The sequence below is a fragment of the Microcaecilia unicolor genome, chromosome 5 (genome assembly GCF_901765095.1).
Source record: "Microcaecilia unicolor chromosome 5, aMicUni1.1, whole genome shotgun sequence".
In the NCBI taxonomy this organism is placed as follows: domain Eukaryota; kingdom Metazoa; phylum Chordata; class Amphibia; order Gymnophiona; family Siphonopidae; genus Microcaecilia; species Microcaecilia unicolor.
The window spans coordinates 339,057,533-339,076,679 of NC_044035.1; positions in this window are offsets into that span (position 1 = coordinate 339,057,533).

Sequence of the window (19,147 nt, forward strand, 5' to 3'; positions counted from 1 at the left end):
GAACTCCAGGTCATAAGTACCTGGCAAGATCCCAGAACAGTAAAACAGATTTTATGCTGCTTATCCTAGAAATAAGCAGTGGATTTTCTCAAATCCATCTTAATAAGGCTTATGGACTTTTCTTTTAGGAAATTATCCAAACCTTTTTTAAACCCTGTTAGGCTAACTGCTTTTACCACATTCTCTGTCAACTAATTCCAGAGTTTAATTACACATTGCGTGAAAAAATATTGTCTCTGTTTTGTTTTAAATTCACTACTTAGTAGTTTCATTACGTGCCTCCCAGTCCTAGTATTTTTGGAAAGAGTAAACAAGTGAGTTACCTCTTTACCTGTTCCACTTCACACAGTATTTTATAGACCTCTATCATATCTATCCTCAGCCATCTCTTCTCCAAGCTGAAGAGCCCTAGCCACTTTAACGTTTCCTCATAGGGAAATCATCCCATCCCCTTTATCATTTTCGTCATCCTTCTCTGTACCTTTTCTAATTCCACCTCTTTTCAGAAAGCTAAATATGTAAAAAAAAAAAACATGTTTCATACAGTTTGGAGGGACCTGGGTAGTGGATAGGTCAGAAAAGTATGCCTATATTTCTGATTTTGCAATGACAGTACATGCATGAATTAAACGCTGGCATCCACATCTGGTCCAAGGCAGGCTAAGTGTAAACTAACGGCTTGTTTGGACTAGGGGGTTTGCTCCAGTGACTGGTGGCACAGATGTGCTTATCTCTCTGGTGTTTAAAACCCCCCAAAAGAAATTTACTAAAAAGAGTTATGTTGTTGACTCCTTAATTGGTTGTTCTTATCAACACTTACATGGGTAACTGTCCCTGCTTACACAGACAAAAACCCTGTACTCCAGCAATGTGTGTTGTGCCTCTCTTGACAGAGGGGTTGATACACAGCAGGACTGGAGTGCAGACCTCTGTAGGAAGACCTCAGGTCAGCACTGTAGTGACTGTGATGGACCTGGAGGGGGTGTGGCAGCAACAGCAGTTGATGAGGGGCCCAGCAGGTGGCAGCAGTGAACCAGGTGGGTGGTGGCAGCAGACCCAAGAGGAGGTGTGGCCACAACAGCAGTAGTAGGTCTAGGCGAACCATCAAATAGTTGCAGATGGGTGCCAACAGTCTCCTATATTTATTTATTTATTTGTTTGTTTGTTTGTTTATTTGTTTATTTCTTAGGCTTTATTTACCGCCTTTTTGAAGGAATTCACTCAAGGCGGTGTACAGTAAGAATAAATCAAACATGAGCAATAGGCAATTAAAGCAGTAAAAGTATTCCAATAACAATACAAAGTATGGCATGGTATACTACTTACAATGTCAACACAATACGTAATAGAACATTTTAATTGACAGTGAAAGGTATAAGCAAAGATGGAACATATAGATAGGTAAGAGAGTAAGGAGAGTTAGAAAGTAAGGTAATATATGTTTATCACATTGCTTTTTTATTTATTACTAGTGGAACCATGCCCGTTTCCTCAATGAAGCAGGCCCTAGGAAGGCTGTCATGTAAGCTTTTTTTTTCTTTCTCCCCTGCCCTCCCCTCCATGTCCAGCGATTCTTCCCTCCCCTCCCCTCCATGTCCAGCGATTCTCCTCTTCCCTGCCCTCCCATCCGTGTCCCGCGATTCTCTCCTCTACTGTCCTCCCATATCATCCATGTCCATCAATTCTCCTCTGCCCTGCCCTCCCCATCCCTTCCTCCCTCCCTCCCCTCGATGTCCCGCGATTCTCTCCTCCCCTCGATTTGTACCTGAACGTTCTCTGGCTGGCTGGCTGGCTGTCGCTGGCTTCCGTTCTGTTCGTAACATCCCTCCTGACATTAGCTCGCCTACAGCGTTCCGTTCCCTCTCACTGTTCCGCCTTCTGAGGTCATTACGTCTTGACGTGAGGGCGGGACAGTGAGGGGGAATGGAACGCTGGAGGCTGGCTGACGTCAGGAGATGTTACGAATCCAGGCAGCCAGACATGGAACGTTGGAGGTGCAAATTATTATACAGGATTTAGCTTCCAAACATCCCCCCACAAAAAAAAATTTCCCTAAACCCCACAGCAGGCTTTGATGATCAGAAAACATTTTTACAACCAGTAACAGATCAACAGCTTCCCCAGTGCCGTAAGGCCTGTTTACAGCCAGTTGCTCAGGGATGAAGGATGGTTGCAGCATGAGGTGCACACTCGCCCCTTACCACCTTTTCAAAAAAGAGAGCATCCCAACCTGCAATGGCCCATTGAAGCTAGAATGAGTCCAGGGAGCGTACTAAAGCTCTCATGCCAGCTGAAGAGAGAGCTTTTCCAGCTTATTCATGTGAACAAGTAACTTCTGTGCATGTGGTTATTTCATATTTTATTTTTTGGGGGGAGGGGAGTAACAGAAAGTTGAACCAGTGAATCGAGGCCACTCACCTCAGGGTCTGTCAATACTTATAGCCATCCGAGCAAAGCTACAAACAGTACGTTTGCAACAGAAGAAGGTGGATGAGATCCAGATTTCACAGGGGTGGTAGAGAGAGAGAGAGAGGGAAAAAAGTATACACAGCAGTCTTTAGTTCATGGAGTTGATAAAGTTATTAAAATCTTTTGTCTTGTCATATAGCTTTAGGCTGTGCAAACAGTGAGAAACCAGAACAAGCCTGACAGGGTAACAATCCACAGCAGTGCTTTCCCCCTGGGCTTAGCAAGAGATAGAGAGTTTGGCCAGGACCCGGCTGACTCCTCCTCTGGGCTCTGCTCTGGTTTTTGGCATGAGCCAGTTTGCTTTTCCTTGCACAAACTTTTTGTTTTGTTGTATTAACAAGTGGGATAAGAAAGTGTTTGGTAAAGAGTCTGGATGAATTCTGGATCAGGCCAGGCTTTAGGGGTGGGACTTTGACAGTGCCTAAGCTGCCATTGGGCTATCCCCTTAGCAACAGAACAAACATGACCAATAGGAGCCCTGGTACAGTTGGGCCTGGTTCCAGAGAACAGGCTGCCAAATGCTTTGTTTCTGTGCCAAAGCAGCAAACAAGGACACTTTTAAACTCTCCGGGGTGAAGATTCCCCCCTCCCTCCCCCCCCACCAATGATCGTCACTTATGGTTGTGATCTGTTTCCCCGCTTTTGCAGAGATTTAAGGAAGTTGAGCTGTAGTTTTTCCATCCAGTGCTTCAAGATCACTTCATGTTACACCAAAGAAACGCTGAGCATATTTCATTCAACAGAACGTGTTCATTTTTTTATGTGTTTTAGAAATCTGTACACGATACCAATGTAATAGAGTTAAGAAAGGCTATCAGGCAGTGATTGGCAATATTAAAATCCAATGTATATATTTGTATTCTAGATTTTCTTTCTCAGTAGATCTATATGTGGTTAGGATGGTGGACTTTGGTCCTGGGGAACTGAGTTCAATTCCCAGCACAGGCAGCTCCTTGTGATTCTGGGCAAGTCACTTAACCCTCCATTGCCCCATGTAAGCCGCATTGAGCCTGCCATGAGTGAGAAAGCACAGGGTACAAATGTAACAAAAATAAAATAGATACTATTGGAGATTCTACATGGAATGTTGCTACTATTGGAGATTCTACATGGAATGTTGCTATTCCACTAGCAACATTCCATGTAGAAGGCTGCGCAGGCTTCTGTTTCTGTGAGTCTGATGTCCTGCAGGACGTCAGACTCACAGAAGCAGAAGCCTGCGCGGCCACATTGGTGATCTGCAAGGGCCGACTTCTACATGGAATGTTGCTAGTGGAATAGCAACATTCCATGTAGAATCTCAAATAGTAGCAACAGTGGAGGAGTGGCCTAGTGGTTAGGGTGGTGGACTTTGGTCCTGGGGAACTGAGGAACTGAGTTTAATTCCCACTTCAGGCACAGGCAGCTCCTTATGACTCTGCGTAAGTCACTTAACCCTCCATTGCCCCATATAAGCTGCATTGAGCCTGCCATGAGTTAGAAAGCGCAGGGTACAAATGTAACAAAAAGAAAAATAAAATATACTTCTCTGATCTGTTGTCTGGGATGAGGATCTCTGCATGAATTTACATAGTAAATGATGGCAGAAAAAGACCTGCATGGTCCATCCAGTCTGCCCAAGAAGATAAACTCATATGTGCTACTTTTTGTGTATATTTTACCTTGATTTGTACCTGTCCTTTTCAAGGCACAGACCGTGTAAGTCTGCCCAGCACTATCCCCGCCACCAGCTCTGCCACCCAATCTCGGCTAAGCTCCTTAGGATCCATTCCTTCTGAATAGGATTCCTTTATGTTTATCCCACGCGTGTTTGAATTCTGTTACCGTTTTCATTTCCACCACCTCCCGCGGGAGGGCATTCCAAGCATCCACTACTCTCTCTGTGAAAAAAATACTTGCTGACATTTTTCTTGAGTCTGCCCCCCTTCAATCTCATTTCATGTCCTCTCATTCTACTGCCTTCGCACCTCCGTAAAAGGTTCGTTTGCGGATTAATACTTGAACGTCTGTATCATATCACCCCTGTTTCTCCTTTCTTCCAGAGTATACATGTTCAGGTCATCAAGTCTCTCCTCATACGTCTTGTAACGCAAATCCCTTACCATTCTCGTAGCTTTTCTTTGCACCGCTTCAATTCTTTTTACATCCTTCGCAAGGTACGGCCTCCAAAACTGAACACAATACTCTAGGTGGGGCCTCACCAACGACTTATACGGGGCATCAACACCTCCTTTCTTCTGCTGGTCACACCTCTCTCTATACAGCCTAACAACCTTCTAGCTACGGCCACCGCCTTGTCACACTGTTTTGTCGCCTTCAGATCCTCAGATACTATCACCCCAAGATCCCTCTCCCCGTCCGTACCTATCAGATTCTCCCCGCCTAACACATACATACTTTGCATTTCTTCGCTTTGAATTTTAATTGCCAAACCTTAGACCATTCTTCTAGCTTCCTCAGATCCTTTTTCATGTTTTCCACTCCCTCCCGGGTGTCCACTCTGTTGCAGATCTTAGTATCATCCGCAAATAGGCAAACTTTACCTTCTAACCCTTCGGCAATGTCACTCACAAATATATTGAACAGAATCGGTCCCAGCACCGATCCCTGAGGCACTCCACTACTCACTTTTCCTTCCTCCGAGCGAATTCCATTCACCACCACCCTCTGGCTTCTGTCCGTCAACCAGTTCCTAATCCAGTTCACCACTTCGGGTCCTATCTTCAGCCCTTCCAGTTTATTTAAGAGCCTCCTGTGGGGAACCATGTCAAAAGCTTTGCTGAAATCTAAGTAGATTACGTCCATAGCTCGTCCCTGATTCAATTCTCCTGTCACCCAATCAAAGAACTCAATGAGATTCGTTTGGCACGATTTCCCTTTGGTTCAAAAAGAAGTAGCATTTTATCTCTAAGCTGACCACAAACTGATTAAAAGTTCCTTTATAAAGTCCACAAATGTGGAAATACACATTCGGGAAATAAAAGGTTTCTTTTTTTTTTTTTTTCCTCCCCTTCTTGAGATTGTACAAGGCTGTAAATTAGCACCATTTACTCAAGGACAGGTACATTCTACATGGTTGATTATAGCTATCCAAAACTGATTTTTTTTTTAAAAGCTAAAATATGATAAATTGAGTGTGGACTGTGAATGTAAGGTTCGCTGGATGATTGAATTAACTAGTTCCAGGGCCTGGTTGGCAGGCTGCCAACACATAAATAACTAGTAGTTCAAGCAGAAGTGCAGAACTTCATATAGCTGGGTCTGTCTGGCAAGCTACACAGGTATTAATTATTATCATAAGGAATCCTGTGCAGAAGGAATGGATCCTCAGGAGCTTAGCCGAGATTGGGTGGCAAGAGCCGGTAGTGGGAGGCAGGCATAGTGCTGGGCAGACTTATACGGTCTGTGCCAGAGCCGGTGGTGGGAGGCGGGGCTGGTGGTTGGGAGGCGGGGATAGTGCTGGGCAGACTTATACGGTCTGCCAGAGCCGGTGGTGGGAGGCGGGGCTGGTGGTTGGGAGTCGGGGATAGTGCTGGGCAGACATATACAGTCTGTGCCAGAGCCGGTGGTTGGGAGGCGGGGCTGGTGGTTGGGGGGCGGGGGGCAGGGATAGTGCTGGGCAGACTTATACGGTCTGTGCCAGAGCCGGTGGTGGGAGGCGGGGCTGGTGGTTGGGGGGTGGGGGGCAGAGATAGCGCTGGGCAGACTTATACGGTCTGTGCCAGAGCCGGTGGTGGGAGGCGTGGCTGGTGGTTGGGAGGTGGGGATAGTGCTGGGCAGACTTATACGGTCTGTGCCAGAGCCGGTGGTGGGAAGCGGGGCTGGTGGTTGGGAGTCGGGGATAGTGCTGGGCAGACTTATACGGTCTGTGCCCTGAAAAAAACAGGTACAAATCAAGGTAAGGTATACACGAAAAGTGGCACATATGAGTTATCTTGTTGGGCAGACTGGATGGACCATGCAAGTCTTTTTCCGCCATCATCTACTATGTTACTATGTTTCATAATAATAATTATTATTAGGTAGTAATATATGAAAGGTGTTAATCCACAAGCGATTACGGAGACGGGATGGTGGTAGAACTAGAGGATATGAGTTGAAGTTGAAGGGGAGCAGACTCAGGAGTAATGTCAGGAAGTAGTTTTTCACGGAAAGGGTGGCAGATACGTGGATCGCCCTCCCGCGGGAGGTGGTGGGGATGAAAACAGTAATGGAATTCAAATATGCGTGGGATAAACAGAAAGGAATCCTGTTAAGAAGGAAAGGATCTACGGAATTTTAGCGGAGATTGGGTGGGGGACGCCAGTTATTGGAGAGTAAAACCACTTCTGGGCGGACTCCTACGGTCTGCTCCCTGATTGGGGCTGAATAGATTTGGATGGGCTGGAGTGTAAATTTTAAGGGGCTTCGAGGTTAGCTTCAGAACTTTTAGTACAAGAAGAGTGCTGGGCAGACTTTTACAGTCTGTGCCCTGAGAAAGGCAGGGACAAATCAAACTCATGTGTACAGATAAAGTATCTCATACCATGCAAAATGAGTTTATCTTGTTGGGCAGACTGGATGGATCATTCAGGTCATAGGAGCCAACTTTTCAAAATTATTGGGGATGCTAAGCCCAGTGGAAATAACCCCTTCCTGGACACATTCAAGGAATTTCCTCAATATTGGGGGTGCTTAAGCAACCACAGCACACACAGAGTCGGCTCCTATGATTCAGGTCTTTATCTGCCATCATTTACTATGTTTCTATGTTAATATATGTTACTATGATATAGGGAGTAGGATATTTGGGTACCAGCACACTTGTAGTCAAATTAGGCTGTGATCACAGAATTAAACTAGTAGCTGAGTCTCTCTGGCAAGCTGAAAGTATAGCAATAGCTGGAAATCCTAGTGGAAATGCATATGTTTTAATAGCCAGGCTCTTCCGGCAGGATATTTAGGAATCCAAATGTTTTTGGCATCCTCTGTGCTACATTGGCGGTTATGTAGGTTACGGCAGAGGTATGTGGCTATACATGGGAATCGAGGAAGACTGGGTATGAATTATGTGGGAGATCTTAATCTTTATATGCTCAAGATGATAGAGGACAGATGAAGAAGGCAACAAAAACGGTCTTGTGGAAAGGATCATTCTCCTCCGGGTGTCCACGTGCTGTGGTTGGCAGCTGGGATACATCCTTGCAGTGTGGACAGGAATAATCAAGGAGACAGAAGGAATTGGTTGGCCTTTTTCTGCTTTCGTTTACTTTGTTCCTATGAAAACAGATTCAAGTTGGTTAGATACGGGGAAAAATAGAGATTGCACACAGATACTCCACTATATGAAAGGAGTAAACTGGATGCATGTTAACCTTGAAAAATTAATTTGCTAAAACTTTGCGCTTTGATCAGTCCACGTGATGTCATTTTTTTTTTTCTGGCAGGCTTAATCTAATGTGGACAAGTGCAAACTGATACCGTTTAGGAAGAATGTAACCCAAATTATAGCTATATTCTACATTAGGAATCGGAGTACAAACATTTAGGGTGTACAGTGGCCGTTCCAACACAAACACCAAAAGATCATATTTATTTATTTATTTATTTGCTGCATTTATATCCCACATTTTCCCAGGGCCGCTGAGAGGGGGGGACAGGGGGGACAAAATTCCCTGGTCCCGGGCCTCCGGGGGGGGGGGGGGCGGCGCCGCAGTCCGGCCTGCCCGTCCTCCGTCGCTCCCTGGCATTGGATTTAAGCGCCTCCTCACCTTCGAAAGCGCAGCAAGCAGCAGCAGACCACTCCTTCCTTCCGTGTCCCGCCGTCGCCTGATGTAACCCGCGAGGGCGGGACACAAAAGGAAGGAGTGGTCTGCCTCTGCTTGCTGCGCTTTTGAAGGTGAGGCGCTTAAGGTCTGTGCGGAGGGCCCGGCGACCTCGGGTGGGGGGGGGGGCCCGGGGGCGGCCTTGTCCCGGGCCTGGCCCAGTCTCTCGGCGGCCCTGCATTTTCCCACCTATTTGCAGGCTCAATGTGGCTTACAATGACAATCACATTGATGAAATAAGAAAATCAGAATATAGATAACATGAGTTTGAGTTTCCACATTGAGAAAACATTTTCTTTATTTTCTTTATTTATTTTATTGCATTTGTATCCCACATTTTCCCAGGGCCGCCGAGAGGGGGGGACAGGGGGGACAAAATTCCCTGGTCCCGGGCCTCCAGGGGGGGGGGGGGGGCGGCGCCGCAATCCGGTCTGCCCGTCCTCCGTCGCTCCCTGGCATTGGATTTAAGCGCCTCCTCACCTTCGAAAGCGCAGCAAGCAGCAGCAGACCGCTCCTTCCTTCCGTGTCCCGCCGTCGCCTGATGTAGCCCGCGAGGGCGGGACACAGAAGGAAGGAGTGGTCTGCCTCTGCTTGCTGCGCTTTTGAAGGTGAGGCGCTTAAGGTCTGTGCGGAGGGCCCGGCGACCTCGGGTGGGGGGGGGGGGGGGCCCGGGGGCGGCCTTGTCCCGGGCCTGGCCCAGTCTCTCGGCGGCCCTGCATTTTCCCACCTATTTGCAGGCTCAATGTGGCTTACAATGACAATCACATTGATGAAATAAGAAAATCAGAATATAGATAACATGAGTTTGAGTTTCCACATTGAGAAAAACATTTTCTTTATTTTCTTTATTTATTTTATTGCATTTGTATCCCACATTTTCCCAGGGCCGCCGAGAGGGGGGGACAGGGGGGACAAAATTCCCTGGTCCCGGGCCTCCAGGGGGGGGGGGGGGCGGCGCCGCAATCCGGTCTGCCCGTCCTCCGTCGCTCCCTGGCATTGGATTTAAGCGCCTCCTCACCTTCGAAAGCGCAGCAAGCAGCAGCAGACCACTCCTTCCTTCCGTGTCCCGCCGTCGCCTGATGTAACCCGCGAGGGCGGGACACAAAAGGAAGGAGTGGTCTGCCTCTGCTTGCTGCGCTTTTGAAGGTGAGGCGCTTAAGGTCTGTGCGGAGGGCCCGGCGACCTCGGGTGGGGGGGGGGGCCCGGGGGCGGCCTTGTCCCGGGCCTGGCCCAGTCTCTCGGCGGCCCTGCATTTTCCCACCTATTTGCAGGCTCAATGTGGCTTACAATGACAATCACATTGATGAAATAAGAAAATCAGAATATAGATAACATGAGTTTGAGTTTCCACATTGAGAAAAACATTTTCTTTATTTTCTTTATTTATTTTATTGCATTTGTATCCCACATTTTCCCAGGGCCGCCGAGAGGGGGGGACAGGGGGGACAAAATTCCCTGGTCCCGGGCCTCCGGAGGGGGGGGGGGCGGCGCCGCAATCCGGCCTGCCCGTCCTCCGTCGCTCCCTGGCATTGGAATTAAGCGCCTCCTCACCTTCGAAAGCGCAGCAAGCAGCAGCAGACCACTCCTTCCTTCCGTGTCCCGCCGTCGCCTGATGTAACCCGCGAGGGCGGGACACAAAAGGAAGGAGTGGTCTGCCTCTGCTTGCTGCGCTTTTGAAGGTGAGGCGCTTAAGGTCTGTGCGGAGGGCCCGGCGACCTCGGGTGGGGGGGGGGGGCCCGGGGGCGGCCTTGTCCCGGGCCTGGCCCAGTCTCTCGGCGGCCCTGCATTTTCCCACCTATTTGCAGGCTCAATGTGGCTTACAATGACAATCACATTGATGAAATAAGAAAATCAGAATATAGATAACATGAGTTTGAGTTTCCACATTGAGAAAAACATTTTCTTTATTTTCTTTATTTATTTTATTGCATTTGTATCCCACATTTTCCCAGGGCCGCCGAGAGGGGGGGACAGGGGGGACAAAATTCCCTGGTCCCGGGCCTCCGGAGGGGGGGGGGCGGCGCCGCAATCCGGCCTGCCCGTCCTCCGTCGCTCCCTGGCATTGGAATTAAGCGCCTCCTCACCTTCGAAAGCGCAGCAAGCAGCAGCAGACCGCTCCTTCCTTCCGTGTCCCGCCGTCGCCTGATGTAGCCCGCGAGGGCGGGACACAGAAGGAAGGAGTGGTCTGCCTCTGCTTGCTGCGCTTTTGAAGGTGAGGCGCTTAAGGTCTGTGCGGAGGGCCCGGCGACCTCGGGTGGGGGGGGGGGCCCGGGGGCGGCCTTGTCCCGGGCCTGGCCCAGTCTCTCGGCGGCCCTGCATTTTCCCACCAAATTGCAGGCTCAATGTGGCTTACAATATAATACAATGACAATCACATTGATGAAATAAGAAAATCAGAATATAGATAACATGAGTTTGAGTTTCCACATTGAGAAAAACATTTTCTTTATAATTCCACAGGAGAAGTTTTTATGGTTGAAAAGATGCCATTGAGACTCGACGTGGAGCCATGTTTCGGTGTAACTGCCTGCTTCAGAAGTCTGCAGGTGTGTATCCTGGAATTTAACAGTTAGGCCAGGGTTTAGGAGTGGGACTTTGACAGTGCCTAAGCTGCCATTGGGCTTTTCCTTGGGCTTGTACCCTCTAGGACCTGGAATAGGGTTCTAGGACTTGTAATGGAGCTTGTATCCAAATAAACTGTTTTTCCCCCTTTCTACACAAGAATTCACCAAAGCAACAATTAATTTAACTATTAGGAAGACAGTAACTTAAAGATTTGAAAGTTGTTGGAAACAAAAGGAACCTAGCCAGGAAGTACTAGGATAAGAATGTAGTTATAGACCCAGGCCAAATTAACCCACAACAAAAATAACTGGTAGCCAAAGGGCTAAACTGTTAAAAAAAAAACCTCTCCAGGGTGTGCACATAGTCCACTTGGCGGCCATTGTGAGATTTCAGAATTTTAGTTCTCCCCTACTCTTATAAGATGGTTCAGATTTGGCAATCTCTCCCAAATGATCTAAAGTTATTATCTTCTTATCTGTTTGGGAAAAACGTACTTATTTTAAAATGTTCTCTTTAATTTTGTCACTTAGGCCCCTCCCCCTGTTTACTAAGGTATTGGTATTAATCCGCAAACGAATCTTTTCCGAAGATGGGAAGGCGGTAGAACGAGAGGACATGAAATGAGATTGAAGGGGGGCAGACTCAGGAAAGATGTCAGGAAGTATTTCTTCACGGAGAGGGTGGTGAACGCTTGGAATGCCCTCCCGCGGGAGGTGGTGGAGATGAAAACGGTAACGGAATTCAAACATGCGTGGGATAGGCATAAAGGAATCCTGTGCAGAAGGAATGGATCCACAGAAGCTTAGCTGAAATTGGGTGGCGGGGTGAAGAGGGGTTGGTGGTTGGGAGGCTAGGATAGGGGAGGGCAGACTTATACGAGGTCTGTGCCGGAGCCGGTGATGGGAGGCGGGACTGGTGGTTGGGAGGCGGGAAATACTGCTGCACAGACTTATACGGTCTGTGCCCTGAAAAAGACAGGCACAAATCAAGGTAAGGTATACACATATGAGTTTATCGTGGGCAGACTAGATGGACCGTGCTGGTCTTTTTCTGCCGTCATCTACTATGTTACTATGTTACTAAGCCATGCTAGCGGCTGCTGTGTGCTCATGCTGACACAGCCCTTTTACTTTGAATGGGCTGTGCTGGCATTGCCGCGTGGCTTAGTAAGCAGGAAGGTTAGTGTATTTTGTGATCCGCTTTGAACCTTTTTGGGAGTTGGCAGAATACAAGCACCTTATCCATTTCAATATGCAGTTCTGTGAGTTCTGTAATGGTAGGCAAAGCTTTGACTTGGGATAGAAACCTAGAAACATGATGGCAGATAAAGGCCAAATGACCCATCCAGTCTGCCCATCTTCTGTAACCCCCAATTCTTCCTGTTCTTAAGCGATCCCACATGCTTATCCCATGCCTTTTTAAATTCTGGAACAGCCCTGGACTCCACCACCTCCACCGGGAGGCCATTCCACGCCTCCACCACCTTTTCTGTGAAATAATACTTCCTTAAATTACTCCTAAGCCTATTCCCTCTTAACTTTGTCATATGCCCCCTCATTCCAGAGCTCTCCTTCATTTGAAAATGGCTCTCTTCCTGTACATAAATGCCCTTGAGATATTTAAACGTTTCTATCATGTCTCCTCTCTCCCTCCTCTCTTCCAGCTTATACATGTTGAGGTTCATAAGCCTGTCCCTATAATTTTTGCATTCAAGACCGCTTACTAATTTCGTAGCCGCCCTCTGGACCGACTCCATCCTGTTTATATCTTTCTGTAGGCGCGGTCTCCCGAACCAGTGGCATAACCAGAAGACAATTTTTGGGTGGGCCAGCGGGTTGGATGGGTGGGCACTACACCCCCCCCCCCCCCCACACACACACGGTCCAGCATATTTAAAGTTATCTGCGCTGCCTCCACTCACCTTCTCCCACCATGGCGCTGCCTCCTCTCCTGCACTTCATGGTCTCCATCTCCCACCCCCGCGGCAGCGCTCTATCGGCACTGCCTGCCTGACAGCTGACAGACGCAGCGCGACCACGTCCTGCTCCGGGACCTTCCCTCTGCCGCGTGCAATCCGCCCTGCGTAAACAGGAAGTTGAATCAACGCGGCAGAGGGAAGGCCCCGGAGCAGGAGGACGTCGCGCTGCGTCTGTCAGCTGTCAGGCAGGCAGCGCTGATAGCAAATTGAAAGCGCTGCCGTGAGGGTGGGAGACAGAGACCGTGAAGTGCAGGAGAGGAGGCAGCACTGCGGCGGGGGTGGGAGAAGGTGAGGATGGGCCTGAGACAAAACTGGGTGAGCCTGGGCCCATCCAGGCCCACCCGCAGCTACGCCCCTGTCCAGAACTGCACGCAGTACTCCAAATGGGGCCTCACCAGAGACTTATACAACGGCACTATCACCTCCTTTTTCCTGCTGGTCTGATAGACTTCCCAACCATGCAGTCTCTACGTACTCTTTGCTTGATGTGAATCCCTTCTGGGGATTACTGATCCTAGAACTATTCTGCTCTTCAGATTCAGTTCACCCCTTCTCCTAATCACTGAATGAAATCTGTATGAATTTATCTCTTTGGATGTCCTTAATCTCGGGTCGGCTGTGGCTCAACTCTGCAGTAACTGGATCTCTCCCCAGAGGAGCCTTTGCTGTGCAGACAAATGTCTTTTTTTCCGTTTCAGTTAAGCTCTGTTGCAGTCCAATTTCTCTTTCTTGTTTAGAAGTCATCCTGCTTGTTTGTGGTTTCAGACACCCCCACACCACCTCTGGCAACACATGGGAGTTAACCCTATCACTGCTGGCAGTGGCGGTGAGTCTAGCAACTTCCTGTGTGTCCCATGGCATGACGTAAGTGAATTCAATCCAGGTTTTGCCATTAGCTTCCTGGAGTATATGCAGGTGTCCCTCACTAAGCAGCACTGTTTCTCCTTCTGGTTTTACTCCAACCAGGGAAAGAAAACTCTGAACTTAATAAGATAAATACTCATCTCTCTATATAAAACGCACCTCCAACGTTCTAATGAAGCCTCACTTTCCCAACGTTCTAAAAGTGAGGTGGGTGAGATCGCTTTTCCTCTATGAGTGTCTGCCCCACTCACGCCGCGTCAAACGTGATGATGTCGAGGGCGGAGCAATGACAATCACCGACCGTGTCGCGCTGCTGATTGGCTGTGCCTCGGGTGAAGCCTCAGATGACGTCGCCAGCACGGACGCACCACACAAAACCGCGACCAACAAAGAGATGCAGGGCCGAATAGGGAAGGAGCCAACAGAAAATAAAGGGAAAAACTACCAGAGATGTCTGCCGGAAGGTGAAACTCCATGGGCGGAGCAATGACACTCACCGATCGTGTCGCAATGCTGATTCACTGTGCCTCGGGTGAAACCTTGGATGATGTCGCCAGCACGGACGCACAGTGGTGTGCTGGAGCAGGCTCTCACAGGCTCTCGAGAGCCGTTTGTTAAGTTTTTAAGAATTTTGGGAGCCGGTTCTCCATGGCTACTTTAACAAATGGATCCCAAAATGTGGGCTTGGGCCCCTCCTGAATTCTCTTTTACTTTGCTGGCGAGAGAGAGCCCACTGTTAACAATTTACCAGCACACCCCTGCCCGGGACGCACCACACAAAACCGCGACCAACAAAGAGATGCAGGGCTGAATAGGGAAGGAGCCAACAGAAAATAAAGGGAAAAACTACCAGAGATGTCTGCCGGAAGGTGAAACACCATAGCCAACTAGCAACAACTTGACAAGTCCCTGCCTGCGCCGCCAACAGGCCGCTCCCACGAAGCAAGATTCAAAGCCATAGCCAACCAGTCACAGAGTGCCCTGCCCAAAAAGAGTGAGGCAAACAGTGGCGTACCAAGGGGGAGCAGAGGGAGCATGGAAACGAACGACGCTGACCGGCGCATGGCACCTCCCCAGCGGCGTGCACCCGGGGGGTTCTTTCGCCGGGGGGGTGTCCCTTCACCGGGTGGGGGGGTCGTGCTGCACAGGGGGGGGGGAGGCCGCTGCACCCGGGGGGGCGGGGCGCATCAGCAATCCGCCCCGGGTGTCAGCGCCCCTTGGAACGCCACTGGAGGCAGAGGACCACACGCACTCACTATCGGACTCACACAGTCTGTCTCTCTGTCTTACACACACTCTCACTCACACAAACACTCTGTCACAATGACCGCCCCTGTGGTCCTGCACACACACTCTCTCACATCAGACGGAAGGAGAGCAAGGGAAGGAGGGGGTCATGGAAATCTGTTCCACACACTCTGTATCTCTCTGTCACACAAACACACAGTCTCTATCACACACACACAGAAACACTCTTTCAATCCCTCTGTATCACTCTCACACACACTCACTCTTGGACTCACAGTCTGTCTCTCTGTCTTACACACACTCTCACACACACAAACTCTCTGTCTCAATGACTGCCCCTGTGGTCCTACACAGGGCCTTCTCCTTCCTCATTATACACCCTTCACTATTACTCCATCCCATTACAATACTTTAATATTAACTATTTGGTTAACAAAAAACAACTAATCAATATAACCTTGCTAGCGCCCGTTTCATTTCTAACAGAAACAGGCCTTTGTTTTTACTAGTTTCTTTATAAGTTAAAGGAAACTAGAACTTCTTTATAGTGAGGTCCCCACACTTCCAAAGGCAGTATATTTCCAACATCATTTGGGAGTTTATTTTGGTATGGATTGAATCAGTATTTTGTACCTTTCGCTTCATCCTAGGACCTATATCTTTCATTTAAGGCAGGGCCTTCCTAAACCTGTCCTGGGGATCCCATTGCCACTCAAGTTTTCTCCATTATCATAAAGGAGACTGCTTATCTGTCAAAAATAGAAGTGTTCGACAGAGCGCTGCTGTTTCTCAAACGTTTCATCAGGAGCAACAACTCATGTGGCCTTCAATGTTTTAATAAAAATTTTCAATGTTTTTATTTCATCGTGGTTAATCATATATGATATACATTAGCAGCTCTATTCTGAAAATATTTTTCTACTGGAAGGAGAAAGCACAGTTGAGATATTGCTGTATGGAAGCAAGGATTAGAAGTTCTGGTAGAGGAAAATGACACATGATATTACTGGCACATAATCTTTTCCTGCTTATTTAATTATCTACAATGAATATACATGGACAATTTACATACATTGTAGACTCAGGATATGCAGATTTATCACATGAATATCTGATTGTCTGCGAGGTTCCAAGAATAGGTATAGGAAGGGCCTCTACTATACATGGTAACATAGTATGGTAACATAGTAGACGATGGCAGAGAAAGACCTGCACGGTCCATCCAGTCTGCCCAACAAGATAAACTCATATGTGCTACCTTTTGTGTATACCTGACCTTGATTAGTATCTGCCACCCTCACGGCAAAGATCGTAGAAGTCTGCCCAGCACTAGCCCCGCCTCCCAACCACCAGCCCCGCCCCCCACCACCGGCTCTGCCACCCAATCTCCGCTAAACTTCTGAGCATCCCTTCCTTCTGAACAGGATTCTTTTATGTTTATCCCACGCATTTTTGAATTCTGTTACCGTTTTCATCTCCACCACCTCCCGCAGGAGGGCATTCCAAGCACCCACCACTATGTACCTCTATTTGATTTTGGCGGGGCCCTTCACTTTGGGTTCAAGGAATATTATGAAGCTCTGGCTTTATCTTATCTGACTTTTACATTAGTCCGTTTACCTGCCTGTTATGTTAGGTTAGGCTCTTATTCGGCGACTGTCCGCCAGAGCGGAGGAATGCCGAGATCCCATGACGAAATAACAACAGCATAGAAAGGAGTGGGAAATAGACCAGGCAAACCAGAAGCAACCAAGGAGACCTCAAACGATGATAGTTATTGATGAAGAGTCAACACAGTACTGTGTTCCAGCTGTTAGCCTGCTTCAGGAGTCTAATTTAAATAACAATAAATTATGATAAGGTAATGACACAGATAAAAATGATAACAAAGATACACATCAATTATACATAAAACATTTTTTTTAAAACCTGCTTTTTTATCCTTATTCTATAAAAAGATGATTTAGTCCTGATTTTTTCATTTTATGTATATTTGATGTACATCTTTGTTATCGTTTTTATCTGTCATTATTTTATAAAATTTTAAAGATATCACAGTTTGGTTGTTTAAAATTCTGCCTTTTTATCTTTTTTTCTGTAAAAAGGTGATTTAGTCTTGATTTTGATTTATGTATAATTGATGTATATCTTTGTTATCATTTTTTTTTAAATCTGTGTCATTATCTTATCATATTTTATTGTTATTTAAATTAGACTCCTGAAGTAGGTTAGACTCTTATTCATTTGATCTAACTTGCTAAGAAGCACAATGCCCTTTCTGTGCCAGTAGAACGGGTGACATGAATGAGGAATGCGAATGAAAACAAGGAGATTGACATTTAGTATCGTACGTAGGCTACAATGAAGCCCGTTCTGTCAGAAGACTCAGTTACCTTGATCATTGTTAGCTTTATGTTGCCAGTTCCATACATATTTTGACACATTACTCAGTAGGAAGAAAACCTCAGAATTATAAATTGGATTGGCAGTTTTCAGGTTTCCTATTATGCAAATCATCTTATATTGTCACAGTGCTGTAGCGAGGGCTGCTGACACCCGGGGCGGGTCGCCGCTGTGCGCGCCCCCCTCCGCGGCACCCCCCCCCCTCCGGAGCGAGAGCCCCCCCGGAGCGCAACCCCCTCCCCCCGGAGCACATTCTTACCTGCGGGAGGGCCGATCCGCCCTGAGTGCACGTCGCTCGGAGCTGCGTCGGCCCCACTAGTTCCCTGCTCTCTCTGCCTCGGAACAGGAAGTAACCTGTTCCGGGGCAGAGGGAGTGGGGAACCAGCGGGGCTGACACCCCCCGAGCGTGTGCACCCGGGGCAGACCGCCCCTCCCGCCCCCCCCTTCCTACGCCACTGTTTTGTCAAAAACATTTGGTTTTGATCAGGGCCCTGTTTTAGGTTGTAGGCATTCTACTTTGTAGCTGATGGAAAATCTGCAGTTCCATGGTTTAATATATATACATTGGGGTCAGCAACCCCAGGCATGCGTGCCACCACCTAACAAGTAAAGGGATTTTCATGGCACACTAGACTGACTTTTCCCCTCTCTCTACTGTGTGTCTCTGATCATACCCATGTACCTGCTGATGCAGGGCCACTGAGAGTCAGAGCCAGGCCTGGGGCGGGACCACAGCCACCGTGCCCCCCCTCCACTCGGGATGCATCCTCCGGGGCCCCCACTTGGGACGCGGCTGCCAGCCCCCCCCCCCCCCCACTCGGGACGCAGCCACTGGGCCCCCCATCAGGATGCAGCCACCAGGCCCCCTACCCACAGATTGGATGCAGCCACCGGGCTCAACCTGGAATGCAGTCGCTGCTGCTACCCCTCACTTTCTTGGGCTACCACAAGAGATCCTGGTGCCGAGCCCCCCTTTGAGGCTGGAAGTAGCTGATGCACAAATGTGGGGGGGCCCCGCCCCCATCTCAGTGCATCTGCTCCTCCCCGGCCTCCAAGGGGGGCCCGGCTCCATGGTCTGTCTCTCACCTGCTCCAGTGTGCCGGGAACGGTTCCCGATAGGAGCAGGAGACAGACAGACCCCCGGGGCCCAGTGCTGGGCCCCCCTTGGAGGCCTGGCACGGATAATTTTGTCCCCCCTGCCCCCTCCTCTCGGCAGCAGCATCAGAGCAGGAAGTAAGCATTGGTCTAAGGAAACACTCATTCACAGCATCACAACATGGAGCTTAGACATGCTTGTTTCCTGTCTCTCATGCTATCCCTGTTGCTGTCATGGCAAGAGAAAGGAAGGCATTGAAGTATGCAGGATGGGGAGAGTCTGCTGTAAATTGGGCTACAGGTGATCAATGATGTCAGAGGTGCTGAGCAGACAGGTGCTGATGCCTGACTGTACTGACATAGAAACAGAGCAGCTAATAGAATGAGGTTCAGGTGAAGGTCGGTCTTGAAAAGCCAGATGGGAGTAAAATCATGCATATTAGAGTGCAGGTTCTGATCCAGGCTGAACTCAGAGCTGGGAGATCAGTTCAAGGAGTAGTCAAGAATGTCAGAAGAAAGGAAGAAACTACAGACATGGAGCAACGATCTAGACAGGCAGCAAGGCCAGCTTCAAGCAGGAGCAACAGGGGCAGCCACACAGGGCCCCATGCTCCTAGAAGCTCCATACTCAATTAAGTCAGCACCTCTCTTTTCCTTCCCTCTGCCCCTGGATCCGGCATTTCCCCCTCTCACTGAACCCCCCATCATGTACCTTAAACGG